We start from the raw sequence: 20,675 nt of genomic DNA, 5'->3' as shown, positions 1-20,675 counted from the left end.
AGTTGGAGATGACTAGTCCATTATCATGGAGGGAGTGTGGCAACAGGTATTCTAGCTTTAAATCCTGATCTGTAGACACACACCAGACACAGACACACACACACACACACACACACACACACACACACGAGTGAGGGAGAGGGACACACAGAGGCAGACATTGTGCCTGGTGTGGGTGGCTTTTGAAACTTACCCCTAATAACAGCTCCAACAAGGTCACATCTCCTAATCCTTCCTGAACAGTTCCACAGACCAGAGACTAAGCATGCAGATATTTCAGCCCATGGGGGCTGTTCTCAATTAGACCACCACACAGGACTATCTCAGACTTTATTTATTCATGTTTATGAGTGCTTTGCCTGTGTGTACCGCATGCATATATTGCCCTTAAACGGCAAAATACAGAGCTCCCCTAGAATTGGAGTTAATGGTAATTATAGTTCACTGCCATGCAGGTATCTGGACTCTGACCTGGTCCTCTGGAAGAAGAGTAGCCTGAGCTCTTAGCCACTGAGATATCTCTAGCTCTCTAAAAGGGTTGTTAAACAAGTAGGGGTTTTATTGTTGTTGTTTTGAGACATAGTCTTACAACATATAGGCCAGGCTGGAGTTGGACTCAAAGTGGTCCGTCTGCCTCTGCCTCCCAAGTGCTGGGATGACAGACTTGTACAAACATCATACATGTCAGGCGTGGTGGCGCACGCCTTTAATCACAGCATTTGGGATGCAGGGCAGAGGCAGGTGGATTTCTGAGTTCAAGGCCAGCCTGGTCTACAAAGTGAGTTTCAGGACAGCCAGGGCTATACAGAGAAACCCTGTCTCCAAAAACAAAAAACAAAAAACAAAAAAACAAAAAACAAAAAACAAAAAAACCCCCAAAACAAAACAAAACAAAACTTATTTTTTGAGACAGGATCTCCTCTTAGCTCTGGCTGTCTTGGAATTCACTTTGTAGACCAGGCTGGCCCTGAACTCACAATGCTTTGCCTGCCCCTGCCTCTGGAGAGCTGGGATTAAAGGTGAGTGCCCCCATGCCCAGCAGCACTTTTTATTTTTATGTGTGAGTGATTTACAAGCATAGTATGTGCATCACTTCTGTATCTGTTGCCTTCAGAGGCCAGAAGAGGGCATCAGGTCCCCTGGAACTACAGTAACACATGGAATTGACATTATCTGTAGATGCTGGGAATTGAATCCGAGTCCTCTGGAAGAGCAAATTCTCTTTAACCGTTGAGCCATTTAAAAAGGCCTTTCCTTCTATTTTTATTGTTTGTAAAAGACTGGGTCTTATGTATCCCTGACCAACCTGGACTTGCCTATAGAGCAGGCCGGCCTTTGACTCACAGACCCACCTTCCTCTGCGTCTTGAGTGCTGGGATTAAAGGTGATTGCTACCATGCATGGCCTTGAAAGGCCTTTTTAACCCTGTTGGAGGCTAAAGTGTCTGGTTAGTCATGGTTTCAAGAGTGTACCTTCGAGCCACCTCGGGAGGGCTTGCTCATCTCACATGCAGGGATCCCCCTTTACTGTGTCTAAGGCTTTTCTCCAAGTGTGATAAGCTACTTGGAGATTTTAATTCCAGCCTGGTTAAAAGCAGGGGTTGTTGCAGGTTTTTTGGGGGTACGGAGGGCCTTGTCATTAACTCCTTGAAGAATCTGGTCCCCCCACCCCACCCCCCGGGCTATGTCTCCACTGTTACTTTTATAACTTTGTGAGGGCCACAGTCTTTAGAGTATGTGCAGGTTATCAGGAAAACTATTGACTGCTGGTCCTTTTGTGTGTACCAACCCTGGCTGTAAAACCCAGGGGGTTGCTTATCTCCCCGATGCCCCGTAAGTTAGCGTGGAGACTGTGTGCTGCTACACCTATGTGAAATGATGGTAGGTTGGAAATGCATCAACTGCCCCTCGCACACTTGAGTATCTTGGCTTATCAGCATGGCACGCTGTAGAGTCCGGGACCCCGTCTGATTGGGAGCTGCGGCTTTGCATCACTGCAAGACACCTCAGGGGAGAGCAACATGGAGATTCCTGATGTGGTGGCACACCTTTAACCCCTGCCCTCTGGAGGCGGAGTCTGTCGGATCTCTGAGTTTGAGGCAGCCTGCTTCCTGGTGAGTTCCAGGATGCTAGTTGGTGTTGGTGCCTCAGAAACCAAATCAAGAAAACCAAACAATCAAATATATAAAAAAAAGCCAGGCAGTGGTGGCCCATGCCTTTAATCCCAGCACTTGGGAGGCAGAGGCAGGCGGATTTCTCAGTTCGAGGCCAGCCTGGTCTACAAAGTGAGTTCCAGGACAGCCAGGACTATACAGAGAAACCCTGTCTCGAAAAACAAACAAAAATATGTGTGTGTGTGTGTGTGTGTATATATATATATATATATATATATATATATATATATATATATATATATATATATATATAGAGAGAGAGAGAGAGAGAGAGAGAGATAGGTAGAAAGAAAGAGAAGAAAAGAAAATTTGAGGACTGGAGAGATGGCTCAGCAAGGGGTGTGAATTCAGTTCCCATCAGAGCCTTCTCTGACTACAGCTGAATGTGGGAGGGAGGGGCTGCCGCCCTCTTCTGGCCTACCTACCTACCTACCCACCCTTCCACACAAGCCCATACTTACATACTTACACAGACATATACATAATTTAAAAAAGAATCCCTTTTTTCAAATTGCAAATATGGGCTGGAGAGATGGCTCAGCGGTTAAGCGCACTGACTGCTCTTCTAGAAGTCCTGAGTTCAAATCCCAGCAACCACATGGTGACTCACAACCATCTGTAATGGGATCCAACACCCTCTTCTGGTGTGTCTGAAGACCGCTACAGTGTACTCATAAATAAAATAAATAAATCTTTAAAAAAAATCAAGAATGTGTATAGGTTCTGCAGACTGTGAAGATACATCACATGAACATAAATTATGGCTTTCACATCATGAATGAGACAGAAACCAGGGAGCCTGTACGTAACAGGTTTTGCTCACACCCGAGGATTATTTTGCATTTTTAAAGTCGGCCTGAAGTACACATCCAAAGGTATGAGGTAGGCATTCTCTCAGAAGTCATCATGTCAGGGGCAGAGCCTGCATCTCTGGGCACAGCAGCCCCGTAGGGACAGATAGGAAAGGAGTGCGGTTGGTCTGGTCACACGTCTCTCTTCCCCTGTGCCCCTGGCACATCTGCAATGCCCTTCCTTTCCCTCACCTCTCAAATGCCTGCTCATCTTTCAGTACCTAGGTCAAAATGAGGCCTTCCCCAGCCTCAGCAGCCTCTGCCTCTTGTTTCCATAGGGAGCTTAAAGGCCTTTGTTGCAGCCCACATATTATGCTGTAATTATTTTTCCCTGTTTGGCAGGCTTCATTGCCTATAAACCACGTGTTTGTCTTCAGTGTCTTTGATCAGCCAGCACGGAGACAGGTGCGAGGGGGATTTGCCAGCCAGAGCTTACACAGGTAGGTAAAATGCCAGGATTCAGACTGTGACTTGATGACAGGAGCCTCTTCCTTGTCTGTAGACTTGCAGGAGCTGGGGGAATCGAGGCAGGGCTTGGAGACCTGGAGGTCCTGCCCAGTCTGTGCTGTAGGACTCCGTGCGCGCTAGCCATTCTATTCTGGTGCACTCCTCAGCAATATTGCGGCTGAAGAAGCGGGACACTTCAGAGCTGCGGTCTGATGGGAGAAGATGCTTTACGTCTTATAGAGACTGAGCTGATTCTGCATTCTCCACGGTGAATCACAGCCCAGGCCTCTTTTGCAGTGCTGCAGATGAAGAGTGTATGCTAGCAGAGTTCATGTCTCCATTTTGTATTTTGAGGCAATGACTTGCTAAGTTGCTAGACTAGCTACAGACGCCAGATCCCCTTTCATCCATCTCCTGAATGTATCTTCATTTCTGGCTCGGAAGTGTGTATGTTCTATAGGGCTCCCATAGAGGCTTGGTGAATTATTATCTATAATTCATACTCATCTGTTTGGGCGCAAGGTCAGTGGTACAGATTTGTCCGGCATGTCGCATGTCATGCACGAGGCCCCCTAGTTTCCAGCAACAACATAACTAGAAAACCAAAATTAGCCATCACCGTGTGAGCCCTTAAGCATTTAGAGGTTTGTACTGTGGGCTTTGGGGGTGGTGTGTGTGTGTGTGTGTGTGTATCTGCCTGCTTTGTACACTACCTTACGATTTAATGTATTTAAAAACCTTGTTGAGCCAAACTTTCTTTTTGATTAGCCCTAACAAGCTTTGGAGGTGAGAGTGTGGGGAGGCCACCTTCTATAGCCTTTTCATTTGTCACATGTAGGACGTTTGTCTCCTTCTTTTAGAGCAAGTCAAGTAATTTTACAAAACTATCAAGTGTACAGCTTTTCCTTTATCATTTTTGTCTGTAGGCCACAAATATCCCATGAAAGTCATAATGCTAATCCTGTCTTAGAACTGGAGAACCAAACCCATTCAGTAGCCTTCTTTCCCTCTGCAGATAAAGAAGCCGAGGCCCCTGCAGCTGGGATGATAACACTGGGTCAGGGCTGTGTCTGTCAGGGGTGACAGGCTGGTCCTGTGGGTGGATGGATGGATGGCAGAGGGTCTGAGAAGGGCAGTGGTGGGGCAATGGCACGGACTTCCTCATTCTGTTTAGGAGACCCTATATTTAGACACATAGCTTGTGTCTAGGAGGCTCTCTTTTGTAGTATTTCCTGGTGCTGCCTAAATTAACCTCCTGAAAGGTATTTTCACCTTATTTAAAAAAAAAAAAAAAAAAAAAAAAAAAGGAAAAGAAAAGAAAATGGTGGAACAGTTAAGATACTGACAGTGTCAGAATCCTTAACCACCCAGTGGTTGAACGACACCCAGCCCAGAGTTTTTGCAGTAGAATATAAATATACTCAGTCACTCATCTTGTGTTTGTATCAACGTTCACCCCATTACAGCAGGTCTGAAATGTTCCTGGCAGTCGAGTTGTCTCCTTTGTTCTTTGGATTGCTGGTGGCTGCATGTGTTCCACTTTGTGGCTCCATTATCTCCAGAGTCCATGTTCAAGTTCAAAAAGACATGCACATTTGCCATGGTCCTTTGTTTTCAGAATGTCTGCCTTTTTGTGATGTTAGTGCTAGGTTTTTTGAGACAAGGTTTCTCTGTTGTGGAACTCACTCTGTAGATTAGGCTGGCTTCAATTGAACTCAGAAATCCGCCTGCCTCTGCCTCCCAAGTGCTGGGATTAGAGTGCTAGGATTAATGTGATGGAGGGAGAGAAGAAATTAAATGATAGTAATTTAATAATTAAATACCTAAGCTGCAGTAACTTTCATTTAGGAAGGGAATCCAAATTGGTGAATGTTCAGAGCCTAGTCTTGTGGATTGGTTGAGCCCAATAGCCGGGGGTCACTATAATGAGACTCCTATCTTAAGCAAAAACGAGGTTTGTCGCTTATTAGTAGAACACGTCTTTAGCACAAACCAAGCCTGGATGTGAACAACCCCTGCTCCCATGCTGGGAAAAAAATAAAACATACTTTTGATTATAGTTGTACACAGAGTACAAGCTGGCAAATCTAAAAAAATAATAATTCTGAGATGTTTTAAGATGGCAGGCAGTGTGATGAAAACCGTCACCTTACTGCCTCTGGTAACAGATGTCCTGGTGCTTTCCTATAATGTGGGAATGGTACCTCCATGTGGAGTGCAGGGGCTTAATTGTGCACGGCAGGAAAATGTATTTTGGAATAGTTTTAAATTCTTGTAAAGAAACCCGTCTTTAGTGAGTTACTCAGTAACTTTGACCTCTTCCCTAAAGCACTGGACGGAGTACATCCGAGAACAAAAACTGCAATAGCAGAGATCCTTCAATGCCACGTGAAGAGCATCATCGCTCCTAGTGGCTGGCCTCAGTTGTTAAAGGTAAAGACGCCCCTTTATTTAATACAAGTGTACTTGAACCATTGCGTTTAGTGGTTTCTCCTAAAGGCCATCACTGTGCTTCCTCATGGATGCTTAAGGGTGGCTAAAAGAGCATCTTATAATTCAGTTATTTTTAAAGATGTATCTCCTGTTAGGATGCTGTGTAAACTGTTGAAGTGTAAAGATGAAGGCGACCTTTTTCCTTTCTGGCAGGGGCAATGGAAAGAGGTGCTATGTGTCAATGGTAGAGTATGCGTTCAATTCGCTGTGGCAGGATAAGTCCTTTGTGTGTGTGTTTTTTAAAAAGCATATTACAGTACTTTTAGATCTTGCACTTTAATAGTCTCAATCAGTACGTACATGTGAGAGCTGTGGCGGGCGGGGGTGGATGGGAACGTGCTGGGAATTGAGCTTTGGTTTGTTCTCGGCTCCAGATGGCTGTACGGCGTGTTTCGGTGGAGGAGAGCAAGCCCCTGCCCCTTGGTTTTACTGCTTGGCACACGGTTTTCACCCAGGGAATGGGGGACAACTCAGTCTCCAGTGGTCTGCTCCCAATCGCTGTTCTTTAGCTTGAAGTAATTCTACAGTTTAAATAAACTGACTACAGCCCAGAATGTAACCTTTCACCTCGGCCTGCCGATAAACCGCTTCTAAGTCTCCCATTAGACAGCGAACTGTAGAAAAGCTGGCCTTGTAAGGTCTTGCTTATGTTGTGCTCTGGTTGCTAAGAGTGGTCACTGAAGAGCCCACGGTTCCTTAAGGACTTCCTTTCGTGGAATGGATGTCTTCTCTTTGTCGTGGTGGCCACAAGGGTGGCTGTATTAGGCTCTAAGACACACCTGGAATCCCTGCAGTTCGGAGCCTGGGGCAGAGTTAGAGGCTAGCTTGGGCTGAATGGCAAGACTGTCTTAAGCCAAAAATTACTAAGGGGGAAAAAAAGAGACATTCTTACACATTTTGCTGCCTCACTAAAAGCATAAGATAGCAAAAGGAAAATCTTTTAACTTAGCTATTTCATTGACCCAAGAAAACCTCCAGCTCTGGAAACATCCCTTTCTAAGAGGACTAACTTCTCCTAGAGTCTTATATGTGGACTCTTGAGTAAAAACCCTGGGCAAGTCTTTTCTCTAACAATGATGCCTTTTGCTTAGGACTAGACCCCTCCTTTAAGTACAAGCCTGATAGATACGGCATCCTGCAGTTGGTTGAGATAGCCAGCGGCTCCCCCTCCCCACTTGACAACACAGCAATATAATTTTACCGTTAAAACTTGGCTGACCCAAACATGAACTTTCAAAGAAAACAAGTCATTACTAAAAGGGATTCCATTTCATTCCCGGGCCTAATTTAAGATAACTTAACAGAATGTTGAAAAAAAAATTATCTTTCAATAGCCACTTAATTATGTGACAAATAGAGATTTTTGTATTTTGACTTAAAATATTCTGGTTTTTTTGTGGGTTTATCTTTCTAGAGTATTTATACCAAATTAGGAATAATTTATGTTACTCACCTGAACATTGTCCTGTGGCTTTTAAGGGTAATAATTTATGAAAAAACTAATTCCATAAGACTTACTAAGCTTTGCCGATACACATCTAAGAATAGCTCTTTGTTCTGTGCCCTCTGATTGTTTGGAACCAGTACGTGAAGGGCCTGAAGCCCTTGGCTCTTAGCAGTGAAGCATGCTTTCCCTCCTTGGGACCTCTTCAAACACTTGGGAAATGTGGTCTTACAGTCCTGGGGCAGTTCAGAAGAACAATGCTTAAAATGACCCAGTCCAGTAAAGAAGGGTTTTAGAGTCACAGAGCCTAGATTTAAAGCCCCACTCCAAAGGATTGGCTCTGGGCTCTGAGCCTCATTTACCTTAGCTGTTGAATGGGGACAGTTACGATATCAGGATCATCAGGGATGAATGTATATCTGTCTGTCTGTCTCTCTCTCTCTAGACATACACACATATTGTGTACAGGATTTGATCAGTTCTCTAGGATGCGGTAGAAACTGATGAAATGGTAACTACATAGCGACTACACTCCATGGCTTGGGATCCAGGTTCTGTCTTTATTGAAGTTATCTCTTAGAATGATTGAATAAATCATGAATTGCAGGCCAAAACTAGGGCTGTGGTGTTTATGCGGTTTTTAAGCCTACATTTTGTGTGTATTTTAAACTGAAGAAGTCAGTAGCAGTGGAGAGTGACGACACTCGTCATGCTCTGAAGCGCTGTGATGTTAATTAAGCCCAGCAATCATAGAACATAAGCTAAACATATCAAGGGCTGTGCGTGAGGACAAAGGAACTTAGTGATCTTTTGTTCTCCCTAGGAACAAAAAAATCAGTCAGTTCTTGTATCTGCTCTATTTCTAAAAATCCTAATTAACTCATATTTGTTGTTTAATTCTCCTTGTCCCCCCCCCCCCTTGGTGTTTTTCCTTTTGTTGGTGAGTTTGTAGAAGTCTATGTACCTATTAGCTAAAACTAAAGGTTTTCTTGGTTGGTTTAGGGGAAGGACAACATCACTGGCCTCAAGCAATTTATAATCTCTACTAGGATAAACGGAAAGACAATAAAAAGGGTCTTGAAATACTTCCAAAGAAGACCTGTCCTGTCCATCTGGCCTTGGGAGTTGCTAAGCTAGTGTTAGTCCCCTCTAGGTGACACCTTATATATGTGAATCTTGTAGGAGTTGTGCTTTCTTTTCGGACACATGGTTTCAGGGATCAGACTCAGGCTTGGCGGCAAGACTTTTACCCGACAATAGTCACCTCACTGGTCCCCTAACAATTTCTGTGTCGTAGTTTTCAGATCCTTAATTGACCTGATTACTCTTCTTCATTGGGGTCCCAGCTTCCTTTAGATGGACCACTCCCCACCCGCAACACATCCAGTTCTTTTAAATAGGGCAAGTTGGTACCCACTGTGGTTCTTTAACTTGAAAGTCCACATTAGTGCTCTCAGTCATGTCCTGTTTCAGTGCTTGTCTGAGGCTAGGGGTTTGTGTGTGTGTGTGGGGCGCATAGCTTACTGATGCTGTGGCAGGCTTCCACATAGTTTGTGTGTGTGTGTGTGTGGGGGGCATAGCTTACTGATGCTGTGGCAGGCTTCCACATAGTTTGTGTGTGTGTGTGTGTGGGGGGCATAGCTTACTGATGCTGTGGCAGGCTTCCACATAGTTTGTGTGTGTGTGTGTGTGGGGGGCATAGCTTACTGATGCTGTGGCAGGCTTCCACATAGTTTGGTGGTGTTTTCTTTTATAATTCACTGTGTTGAATTCATAGAACTGGCTTTTTTGCCAACAGAGGCCCATGCGTATGGGTGCGTCATAAAATTAACAGAATGAATAATGAGCCTGTAAATGTTTGTACTCCCTTGCCATGGTATGTGTAGCAACTTGACCCCGAAGTTGTCCGGATTATAGGTCGAAACATTAAAATTGATTTTATCAGGCTGACATTCGGAAAAACAAACTTCAGGTGAGTTTTATATTCAGCTGTCACAGTCCTTTTTTTTTTCTTCTTTTTCTCTCAAGAACTGTTTTTTTTAAACATAGGAGTTGATTTATCTGTTACACAATTTTGTCTTAGAGTATAATTTTAGCTATTTATTAATTTTAGCTATTTATCGTTATTCATTCTTGTCTTTCCCTTTTCTTGCTGACAAATTGTCTCCTGGCTTTTGGTAAAAAAGATCAGAAAACAAACATGTTGCTAAAAATAATATGGCCAGTGAAGGTATGAGCCAAATGCTTGTTTTGTTCTGTTTTCTTTCCAAATTTTACGATGTTCCCCATAACCTTTATCAGATACGTACAGCATACGTGCATTTTTCTCTCATATCCTTCCTGTGTAGTTGAGGAAAACACACTTAAGTAGAGCCAGGAAGTTGATGGTAGTCACTATTCCAGGGGATAAGGGAGGCAGTAGCATAGCAGCTCCTCGGGTCTGTAAGTAACTTGGCCAGAGAAACGTGCTCAAGCGCGTTTAAGGAATATGAGCGCTGGACTTGCCTGTCTGTGGAGTGAAGTTAGTGACAGGCAGCATGGCGCCCACATGGAGACCTGCCCTGCTCATGCAGACACAGCCACCTGTGCCTGTGGCCCTCTGCTAACCCGCGGAAGGAAGTTAGAGCCGGTACAGGCACTTTAGCATCATGTGTGGTGGTGCTGGCTGGGCATGCAGCAATGGCTGCCTCTGAGGCTGTGGCCGGAAGTGTAGCTGCTGTCCCCGGCTTCCGCTTCCAGTCTCCGCTGAAGGTCCCACACCATGCATCCCTGGGCCAGAGAAAGACTATGGCTGAGAAGAGGGTCCCGGGAGGACAGACCACACTGTGGCCAAACAGGAAAGCCTTCCATCTGACTCGGGGTGGGGATGTAATGGGAAAGGCTGCGGATTTACAGAAGCAGGATGAAGCAGCGCCACAGACAGACCCACGCTCTGGAAATGCCTGGGATGAGTGAGAGGTAGCCGAGGAAATGGACTCCAGAGTGAGGTTCAGAGCTACTCTCTACCTTTCTGGTCTTACTAGCTAGAAAGCCAGATGCGTCTTTCATTCCGTAGCTTAATATTGCCCGCAGGAGCAGAGAGAATGTGGTATACGTAGGCCCGGGACACATCTGTGGCCTCTGTATGTGCCCATTCTACCAGATCCTCTAAAAGTATGTTGTCAAGAGGAACCAGATTATCAAACTAACTTTTAGTATTAAGAGACTTACCTCATGAGTGAGAAATGCTGACGACATAAAAACTTTCAAAACCTTTTTTTTTTTTTCTTAATTTTCTGGAGGGTTTATCTTTCAGAGTTGAGAGGAGGAAAATGAAACAAAGGGAGCAGTAGGGAGGGGTGTGTGTGAATCACAGAAGACACCACCTTATCTGTCTTCTTGACTTTAGTCTCTGGCCCATTTCCATTAATGGGCAAGGAACGTCCCAGCACTTCTACACCTGTTATGTGTAAACTCTTGTGACATGAGTAATCTGTTGTCCACAGCCTATCTTCCCGAACTTGTCTCCCCGCCCCCAGTAGCAATGCCAAGTTTGGGATCTATCCGCACTTTTCGTGGCCACAGTGGCTGGGAAAAACTTAAACTCTATTTTGTTGGCTTCTCACACCTCCCGTTTGTACCCCCAGGTCCTCTGAAGTCAAACACTAGTAATTATGCCCACTGATTTTCTTAAGGAAGTGTTGGAATGTTAATAAAACCTCGGGAACTTTTATGTGCTGTTGATGGGACTGTAAGGAAAAGGTTATGTCCCTTCTTCAAAAAGAAAGAAACAAACAAACCCAGAAATGATTACCTTGTAACCCTGTTGTCTTGCTTCCGGATATACAAATCTTCTCAAAAGAAATGGAAGCAAGATCAAGAATTGAAGATGTTTATGCGGAGGTCAGACGTCTGTTCTTTCCTTTATCACGCAGGTCTCGAGGTTTACACTCAGGTGGTGGAACTTGGCAGCAAGCACCTTTATCTACTGAAGCCACATTACAAGTCCTCTATTTCATTAAGGTTTAATACAAGTTGATTAGTTTTCATTTGTCACACACTATGGACTAAGGGTTGAGATGACAGTTATAGTATTCTAAGGCAGCGTGCATATGTATATATGGTTGACCTTGGGCACGGCAGCAGACAACTGAAATAATGTGGATTATAAGTCATTCCGCAGCACTAGGCTTACAGGTGTTGTTACCCTGCCCGGCTTTTATGGGAATGCTTAGGGACACAAGCTCAGGGTTACAGATCAGATATATTGCCAGTTGAGCCATTGCCCAGTCCTCTGGAGGTACAGGTCCTCTTCCTGTAGTTCAGGCTACATCACATTTGCCGTATGGCAGTAGATGTTTGAACTCCTGGTCCTGGTCCTCTGTCTCCACCTCCAGCGTGTTGGGATTATAGGTTGAGCTACCCAGTGAGTTACCAGATTGAGCATGGTAGAGTATCATGCTCACGAGAGAGCACTTCTTCACACCGCTGTGGACAGAAAGCAGAGGGCAGCATACTGAGGTTCTGATTTGCTTGAAAGGCATGTCTCTCGTGACCAACTTCCTCTGAGCTTGATGATGGCATGTTGGAATTCCTACTGCGATGTTCTGCTGTCTTCAACAGATAGTTGTCCTCTTAGGCCCCTCAGTTACCATGGTCATGTTGTACACAATGGGAAAGAGGAAAGGAACATTTCGCTTTAAAAAGCATAGCCTAAACACTTACAGATAATCACTTGTGTGTGTCCACAGCATAGGCCAGGACAAAGCAATATAGTCCCAATCATCATTAGCGTGGGAGTTTGGAATATTATGTGCCTAGCTGAAATTCCTTTGTACATGAAATTAGAAGAATAAATATTGCCGGGAATGGGCAGTTGAGACTGAAGTGTATAAAGTTTTTGAATTGTGGTTACTCATGAAGGGGGAAAAACTGACTATTATGTAGCCATTGGTACTATAAGCCACCAAGATCCCTAGAAAATATGTGCATTGCTGTTTTGCCTGCCTGCATGTCTCTGAAGGTGCCAGATCCCCTGGGACTGGGAATAACAGACAGTTGTGAGCTGCCCTGTTGGTACTGGGAATTGAAGGTAGGTCCTGGAAGAGCAGTCGGTGCGCTCTACCCCTTGAGCCATCTCTCAGCAGCAACATTTTCTTCTTTCTTGGCAGTTGTTGAGAAAACATCTCCTAACCTTAATTCAGATTCTGTAAGGATATAGAATAACTTTTGAGGCGAGAAGGTTTGGGGGAGTGTATCTCAGTGGTTGAGAGTGCTGTGCTTGCCTAACACGTACAAGAACATCTTGGGTTTGAGCTCCATCTCTGCTAAAAGCAAGCAGCTACAAAGGAAAACACAGGAAGAAGAACGCACGCACCTTTCTCAGAGCTACATCCTTTCATTGCGTTGGTATAGAGACCTGTGCTACAGTCCCAATAGTGACCAGTAGACCTTCCTTTCTTTATAGTATCTCCAGATTGCCCTCAGTCTGTGCTGGGATTATAGGCTGGGCCCCATGCCCAGTTTATACACTGGTGGGAATTGAACCCAGGATTTTGTACATGTTCGGGTATTATTGTACGAACTAAGCTACATCTCCATCCACCCATCTGGTTATTTTATTTTATTAAAGAAAATGCTATTTGGTATTTATGGGGGAGAATTCAAAATGGTGCTGTTAAGGTAACTGTCACATAACTTCATTTGTGAAGGGCTTTTATCTGACAGGCGATAGATTATAAATAGCTCTCATATGAGCAGGAGCGTTCCAGAAGCTCTCAGTCCATTGCCTCCTTGTCTCAGGAGTGAGTATTTACATAGGCTGTTCACTGTTCCTGATTCCCTCCTGCTTTCCTCAAAACAGTCAGTAAAAGTTAGTAACATGCTTGACCACTGCGGAGCCGAGTATAGACCAGTTAAACTGGTGTTACGACGTTTGCACAGTTATTTTCATTAATTTAAATGGCCAGAATTTAGCTTCTTAGTGGATGTTGGTCAGGTATTGGAAGGGTAACCTGTATCTGGTACTTTTTTCCCGTAACATTTAGCTTGTGTGAGGTTCCCATGTTCTTTTTCTTGGTAAAGATTTATTACTTTGCTCTCTTCAGACACACCAGAAGAGGGTATTGGATCCCATCACAGATGGTTGTGAGCCACCATGTGGTTGCTGGGAATTGAACTCAGGACCTCTGGAAGAGCAAGCAGTCAGTGCTCTCTCAACTGCTGAGCCATCTCTCCAGCCCCCACGTGTTCATTTTTTGGTTGTGCCATAGAACTGAGAGGTATAGAAGCTCCACAGTGTGATTGCAAAGTTCTGTAATTTCTGTGATTAACCTCCGTGACCATCCTATCATCAGCTTCAGGGCCAACACTTCCTGTTTGTTTTCAGCACTACTTGTTGGTGTTCTTCCCCCCCACCCCTCCACCCCCACCGAGATAGCCCTGTCTGTCCTGGAGACTAGGCTAGCCTCACTCAGACCTACTTCTAGCTTTCCAAATGCTGGGATTAAAGGTGTATGCCAACAGTTCCAGTACTGTTGTTAAAGCCAGCATCTCCTCTTGGTTCGATGCCTCTCCAGTTGAGCAGGTGTCAGTTCTCCTTTGTTCGGGACTTTTCAGGTAGAAACATAGTGCAGAGAAGAAGGCTTTGGAATGACCTAGAGAATTGTGCAGAGCGCAGTTGTAGAAATGAGGTGAGAGAGGGTGTCAGATCGACCAACCGACCAGTCAGCTCTTACCTCTGTTACCTTATCTTAAAACAAGGACAGAAAAACAAGTTGGACTACCTACTTGATTGGGGTTAGGATGAAATATATACTGTGTGATGCCAAGTGCTTGCTAGTGTGTTTATTTGAGCTGGGTAGAATTCATCAAAACTCCCCAAGATTGATCAACCCTGGGAGAGCTTCTCTGACCTTCAGCTTCTTTCGTCAGTCATTCTGGCTCGTTTGCTGGCCTAGTACTAAAGCGAAGCACAGAAAGGAAGGGGAAGCACAGAAAGGAAGGGATTCGGTTCATTACACATCGTGTTTAGCTGGGGATGCTGAGAAACGACAGGTGAGTGCAGCAGCTAGGGCCGGTGCTAACTCTACCCTCACTACTTTTAGTTTGATTGGGTTTTCTGTTGGCTGAAACCCATTCCCACCATGGTCCATCTGACTTGAGATGAAAGAATAGTTCAGAGTGGAAAACGGAAAATAAACAGACTTTATAGTTCTTCAAATGACTCTTTTATTAACACGAGGGAACTAATACGCTCTATGCCAGATTTTCTTTATTCTTTGAGCCTGTCATTTGTGGTCTTTCTTTTCTGTCTCAGTCCCATAGTCTGCTGCCCTCCCGCATCCTCAGTGATGCCCCCTCCTCTCAGTCTGTCTTCTTAATGCTGCTGGTCTCACCTGGGACCCAGGCAGTCTCCATTGGAAGGCAGATCACTGGGGAACGCCACTGCTTAGTTGAGACTTGAGGCCAGGCCAGGGCTTCCTGTGCCTCTGTGTCTTAGCATCGGTCCTTTAAAGTACTTTTCCATTGTTATAAAAATAACCCCTCGTGGCCAGATTCTCCGGTTTTATGAGTAGGATTTGTTTCGGCAGAAAATCATGAAAAATTACAATTTACTTTTAGTTACACTTCAAGTCAACTAGAATGTCCTGTTTAGAAACAGGGCTCCAACCCTTTTTAAAGGAACAGTTTATCTTTCTTTTAAACAAGAAGAGGTATTACTGAGGACACAGATGGAAGACAGGTTCCCACATCAAAATAAATTATTATTAACATAGTTTCTTTCTTCCAAGTAACTTTCCTCTCCAGAGGAGAGATTGGAAAATGGACTTTAAATTTTTATTTAGCAAAATTAAACATAAATTTACATTGTTAAGATACTTTACAATTGAGGAGGAAGGTGACAGGGTCTCACTATTTAGTTTTGGCTTGCCTGGAATTGTGTAGACCAGGCTATATAGACCAGACTGTCCTCAAACTCAGAGACCTGGGATTAAAGGCCAGCATTTTTGTCTTTTAAGTTAACTGTTTAAGGGGTATATTTCTGTTGGTAGCATGTATTAAACCTTCATTTAGGTCCCCACTACCCAGACACGTTGGCTCATGCCGGGTGTGATCCCGAAGGTCATTCTTCTCGCCTACATGGGGAGTTCAAGGCTCGCTTGGGGTGGGATCTCTTGTCAGAAAAGGAAACGTTGTTTTCCTAAGGTGAAATGTGTAAACCCTTGAGTGTTGGCTAATTAAACCAGCATGAAGGGCTTAGAGAGGGGCTCTGGGTTTGCTGTTTCCTATTAGGTAGACTACCCTAATAGTTTCAGCTTGTTTTAGCCTGATCTGTCTGCTTTTGCTCCCTCCACCAGAGCTTGTCTTTGAGAAAGCTGGACAGACACCATGGGGCAGTGACAGTGGTGTTGGGGACCTGAGGGTGTGAGCACACATTCCTTGCATTGTTGGCAGGGTGACCTGAGGTGTGGGATAGGGAGACTGGTCAGGTAAACTTGTGTGCCTTTCCAGAGCTGTATGACTGAAAAACACAACACAGTGCAGAAAATACCTTATAGTTCTTACTTTATTTTTCGTTTGCTTAAAGCATGTGGAGAGTTTTCCCAGTGGTTAAGAGCACCAGCTAACTTCTGGGAGGACTCTGATTCCCAGAACCCAAAAGATACGTCCCAGCTGTTTGTAACCCCAATTCCAGGGCATCTAACACCCTCTTCCACATGCACATGGTGCAGGCAAAACCCTCATACACGTGAACTAAAAATGAAGCTTAAAAAACTTCAACCCCAAACAGGCCCTAGATGCCACAGCAGAGCAGAATACCATCCCCTCCCTTGCCGTGTTTCTTTTATTATTTTTTTTTTCAAAAAGATGGTTTTATATGCATGACTTTGCCTGCATGTATGTGTATATAACATATGTGGACCTGGTGCCCAGGGAGGTCAGAACAGGGCATCAGATACCCAGGATCTGGAGACACATGGGTGCTGGGAACCAAATCAGCTCCTTTGTAAGAGCAGCTATGCTCTTGATCACTGAGCCATCTCTCCGGGCTGTTTGGTTTTAAAGACAGAGTCTCCTCCTAACCTTGGTTAACTAGCCCAGGCCGGTACCATACTAAGGACGATCCTCTTGCCTCAGCCTCCTGAGTACTGGGAATACAGGTGTGTGCCACCCACCTGCTGTAGAGAGATGCACACACAGTTCAGTCTGTTCCCTTCCTTTTTTCTTCCCCCATAAGATGGTTTGTAGCAAAGGCTTTTCCCGGCTCGGACCTGAGCGGAGTGCTCCCCATCTCTGCTGTCCACCTGCCATTTCTGCGCCCTTGGCTGAGAAGGCTTTGGTTTCATCCTTCTCCAAACAGATCTCTGTGTCACGGTTGTTCCTCTTTATAGTGAACCTCATGCTCAGGATGATGCATATCAGGGATTCTTGAGGCGGCGCTGCGATGCATCAAGGGCTGCTGCCCACTAGGCTGGGCTGAGCTGTTTTTCACTTGCAGTGGGCAGGATCCCCCCCCCCTTTTTTTTTGATATAGGTCATATGAAGGTTGTCTGTCAAGCAAAGCCAGAATGTTTTGCACAGGAAGTACAGATGACTATCTCTCCCCCTTTCAGACAGTTTTCTCTTTGGAAATACCTCACATTATTTCAGGCTCTGGAAGTGTGAATGGGCCCAGTGTCTTTCTCAGGGAAATCTGCCATCTTACTGATGTTTCCCAGCAGGAAACCGTCTGCTGCTGACAGTAATAGTGAGAGGCTGGAGAGGTGCACAGGCCTGGGAGGCTGGCATTATGCAGGCAGTTAGCCTGTTTTTGTTTTTGTTGTTTAGCTTATCTGTCTGTACTCTTAATCAAATTGCTAATTGCTCCGAACTATTCCATAATCTAAGGTCTGGCACTAACATCTTAATGTTTGGTTTTGTGTTTCTTTTCTATTAATATATTGATCCCAGGATTCTATCCAATAGGCTCAGTAAGATGTCACATTGGCAGGTAGCAGTCGCCAGTGAAGCAGTGGAGTGGACACACAGTTACCTGTGTGTGCAGTGCTTTCTCTCCACATCTGTCTTCCTCTCAGCAAGGCTGCATTTCTCTCAGCGAGGCAGGCAATGATGAGTGCATTTGACATCATTAGTGCTTGGTTGTCATAGAAACAATACAGGTATCCCTTAGAGTCATCAGAAGTGGCCAGAAACCAGTGTCCATGCAATACAGACTGGAGAGTTAGAAGGGACGAATTCCTCATGTTTGTACAGAGATGGTTGTACCAGGTATTATCATTACAGAGAAGACATCCAGCTTGTAATGAACAGAATATGCTAGCTGTCACGGGGAGGAACAGCAGAGAGTCAGTAGGTAAGTGTCTTCTCTGGCATTTTACATAGATAAGATAGACATGGCTAAAATAGACATGACCATTATGGTTCTAGTATGGTCTCTCTCAACTCCCCACAGGAAACTTTAAGAATTCTATCAGAGCTGGGTGTGGTGGCCCACACCTTTGATCCCCGTGCCAAGGCGGGCAGATGGTTCTCTGTGACTTTGAGGCTAGCTTGGTCTAGCCATTATCTTGCTTTTGGCCTCCCAATAAGGCAAACGGTTGTGATAGGGAGCCCTTGACAGAGCATGACTGTTCCCAGGCTAGCCAGAACTGCACGGTGAGATCCCGTCTCAACAAACAAAACAAGCCAACAGAAATGTTAGTGCATGGACGCAGCCTTCACTTCTTGTGTTGTCACTTTAGACTTCTGCAAGGATGCCTGGATGGGAAAGACTTAGTGATTCTCTCCAGCCTCTGATGCCAACCAACTCTCTATCTCTAGTTCCTTGTGTTTGTATTGAAGGACTTTAAGGGCAGCCATCTCTACCATATGTAATATGGTACCATGCATGTTATACATCAGAAGTTATGTGGGAAGTTGGCCCTTGGTATTTTGTGTGTCTTATGTATGCATAACAGCCGTCTAAAAGGAACACTTTCACGTTTAGCCATTACCCTTTCCCAGTCAGAGCTTCAGTGTCTTTCTTACTGAGATGCCTACGTCCAGTGTCCGAGAGCATCTTGGGAGCTGTGGCAGGTTCCAGTGCTTTGCTGCATGTTTATTTAACACAAATGTTTTCTTTCCCTATTTCTATAAACTCCTAGGCAGGAAATACTAAACTTTTATTAGTTCTTAATCACTTAGTTAAGAAAATTTAATTTCTGGCCAGGTGATTCTTGGTGCAGGTGGCGCACACCTTTAGTCACAGCACCTGGGAGACAGAGGCAGACAGATCTCTTGAGTTGGAGACCAACCTGGTCTACAGAGTAAGTTCCTGGATAGCCAGGGCTAGTTAGAGAAACCTTGTCTTGGAAAAATAAAACCTACCCTCCCGTGTGTGTGTGTGTGTGTGTGTGTGTGTGTGTGTGTGTGTGTGTGTGTGTGTGTACACTGTGCATGGTCTCGCAGAGGCCTCGGGAGTATAAAGATGTCCTGTGCTGGCACTCCTCATCATCTTCAGATAGGGTCTATCATCAAGTCTGGAGCCATTTATTTATTTTGTGTGCAGGCATGTGTGACAAGTGTGGAGGTCAGAAACCAATCTGCAGGCCTCTGTTCTCTCCTTCTACCACGTGGATTCTAGGGTGTGGTGGTGTTTTGGTTCTGTTTTAGTTTTTAAAACAGATTGATGTGCAGTGATGTCTTGCCTGAATGTGTGTCTGTGGGGAGATACCGGAGTTAACGATGTTTTGTGAGCTGTCTTGTAGATGCTGGGAATTAAACCCAGGTTCCCTGGAGGAGCAGCCAGTGCTCTTAATCACTGAGTCTCTTGGTATCCCAGGATTCTGTGGGTCTTACACAGGCCCTCGTGCATATCACTCTGTTTCTCAGTGTGTATTTTATAGATTGGCAGTGTTGGTGCCACAGTCACCATATGTAAACAATGATTCCTGGTGAGATTCCCAAGGCCTGGAGTCCATCACTTCACTTGAACAGGCAGGAAAGGAGACTTGCAGAGTCTTAGGCCTCATTAGTCTACCCAGTGAGAGTCAGAGTCTGCTTGACAAAAGCCCAGCAAGATGCTAGCAGTGCTCAAGTGTGAGTCAATTGCATATTCAGCTGTCATTAGCTAACAGTTGTTTCTTGGCTAGTGGATCTGCTTCTCAAATAGTCTTTATAAACAAACAGCCAACCCACAAATGTTTAGTACTTTAGAAATTTAGGGAGTATCTCAGAAGAATTCTCTTTCCTCCTCCTCCTCCCCCGCCCTCTCTCTCACCCTCCCTCCCTCCCTCTCAAAGATTTATGTATGTATAAGAGTACACTGTTGTTGTCTTCAGACACACCAGAAGAGGGCATCGCATCTGATTACAGATGGTTGTGAGCCACCCAGCAGTTACTGGGAATTGAACTCGGGACCTCTGGAGGAGTAGTCAATATTCTTAACTGCCCCAGAAGAGTTCTCTTATTACAGTATATTTAGTAATGAATAAAAATAAAATGAAGCAGCCCTCCCTACATAGACTTGGCTTCTCAGAGATTTGGGGAGTGTCTCAGGAGACTACTTTCTTTTATTCATCATATTCAGTAAAGAATACATGGGAATACTAGGAAAGCCCGTGATTCTCTCCATCAGGCAGAGGCTTAAGCGGTTTCCTAAGTAAAGTCAGAAGTAGCTCATAAAACTTAATTGCAAAATCTGTTCTCATGAGGCAGACCTAATTCTATGCCCGTGCGGGATTCACTCTTGGCTCAGTCCTCCCACTCCAGTAAGCCCAATGGCCACAGTCTCCTCCAAGTGGGGTAGGTATAAATGGATGTTTTTATGTGGTTTTTGAAAACTCAACACCATCCTCCACAATTTGGCCGAGCCAAATTGTGCTTACACAAATGTGCCAATTTTCCATCGGTCTGAGGCATCGGTCCTCAACATAGCCGCGCTCACACACGCACATCAGGACCCCATTCTCTCAAACATTCACACAGGGGGTCCGTGGCTCCCCAGAGCATCATTTTGCTAAGACTCTAAAAGTGTGCGATAATACATCATTTCAAACGTAACTTCTTTTGAAGAACATTACAAGCAAGCCATGTGTTAGTGTTCATTTTGCTTACAGGGAAAACTAAGATGTAAAATAGGAAAATGATGAAATACAGAATCTATGGGGATGTGTAGGGTTGTGTTTGGGTATGACTTGGGTATGGCCTATCTCCCTCCACCCCCCTTCCCACCTCCCTCCTGGGAGGTCTCCTGTAGCTCAGACTGAAGATGAACTGGAACTCCTGCTCTTCTCTTTCCACCAGT

The 20,675-nt window shown here is 44.8% G+C and overlaps 1 protein-coding gene across 6 annotated transcripts in view; it reads left to right on the top strand.

Annotated features, from left to right (window-relative positions):
- Rbpms (RNA binding protein, mRNA processing factor) overlaps positions 1 to 20,675 on the top strand; it is a 151,396-nt gene that overhangs the window by 35,010 nt on the left and 95,711 nt on the right. The gene's annotated exons all lie outside the window — the stretch shown is intronic.

This window comes from Mus caroli, chromosome 8, assembly GCF_900094665.2.
Source record: "Mus caroli chromosome 8, CAROLI_EIJ_v1.1, whole genome shotgun sequence".
NCBI classification, from domain to species: Eukaryota; Metazoa; Chordata; class Mammalia; order Rodentia; family Muridae; genus Mus; species Mus caroli.
The sequence above is the reverse complement of the archived record's forward strand: the minus strand, read 5'-3'. Positions and strand labels throughout refer to the sequence as shown.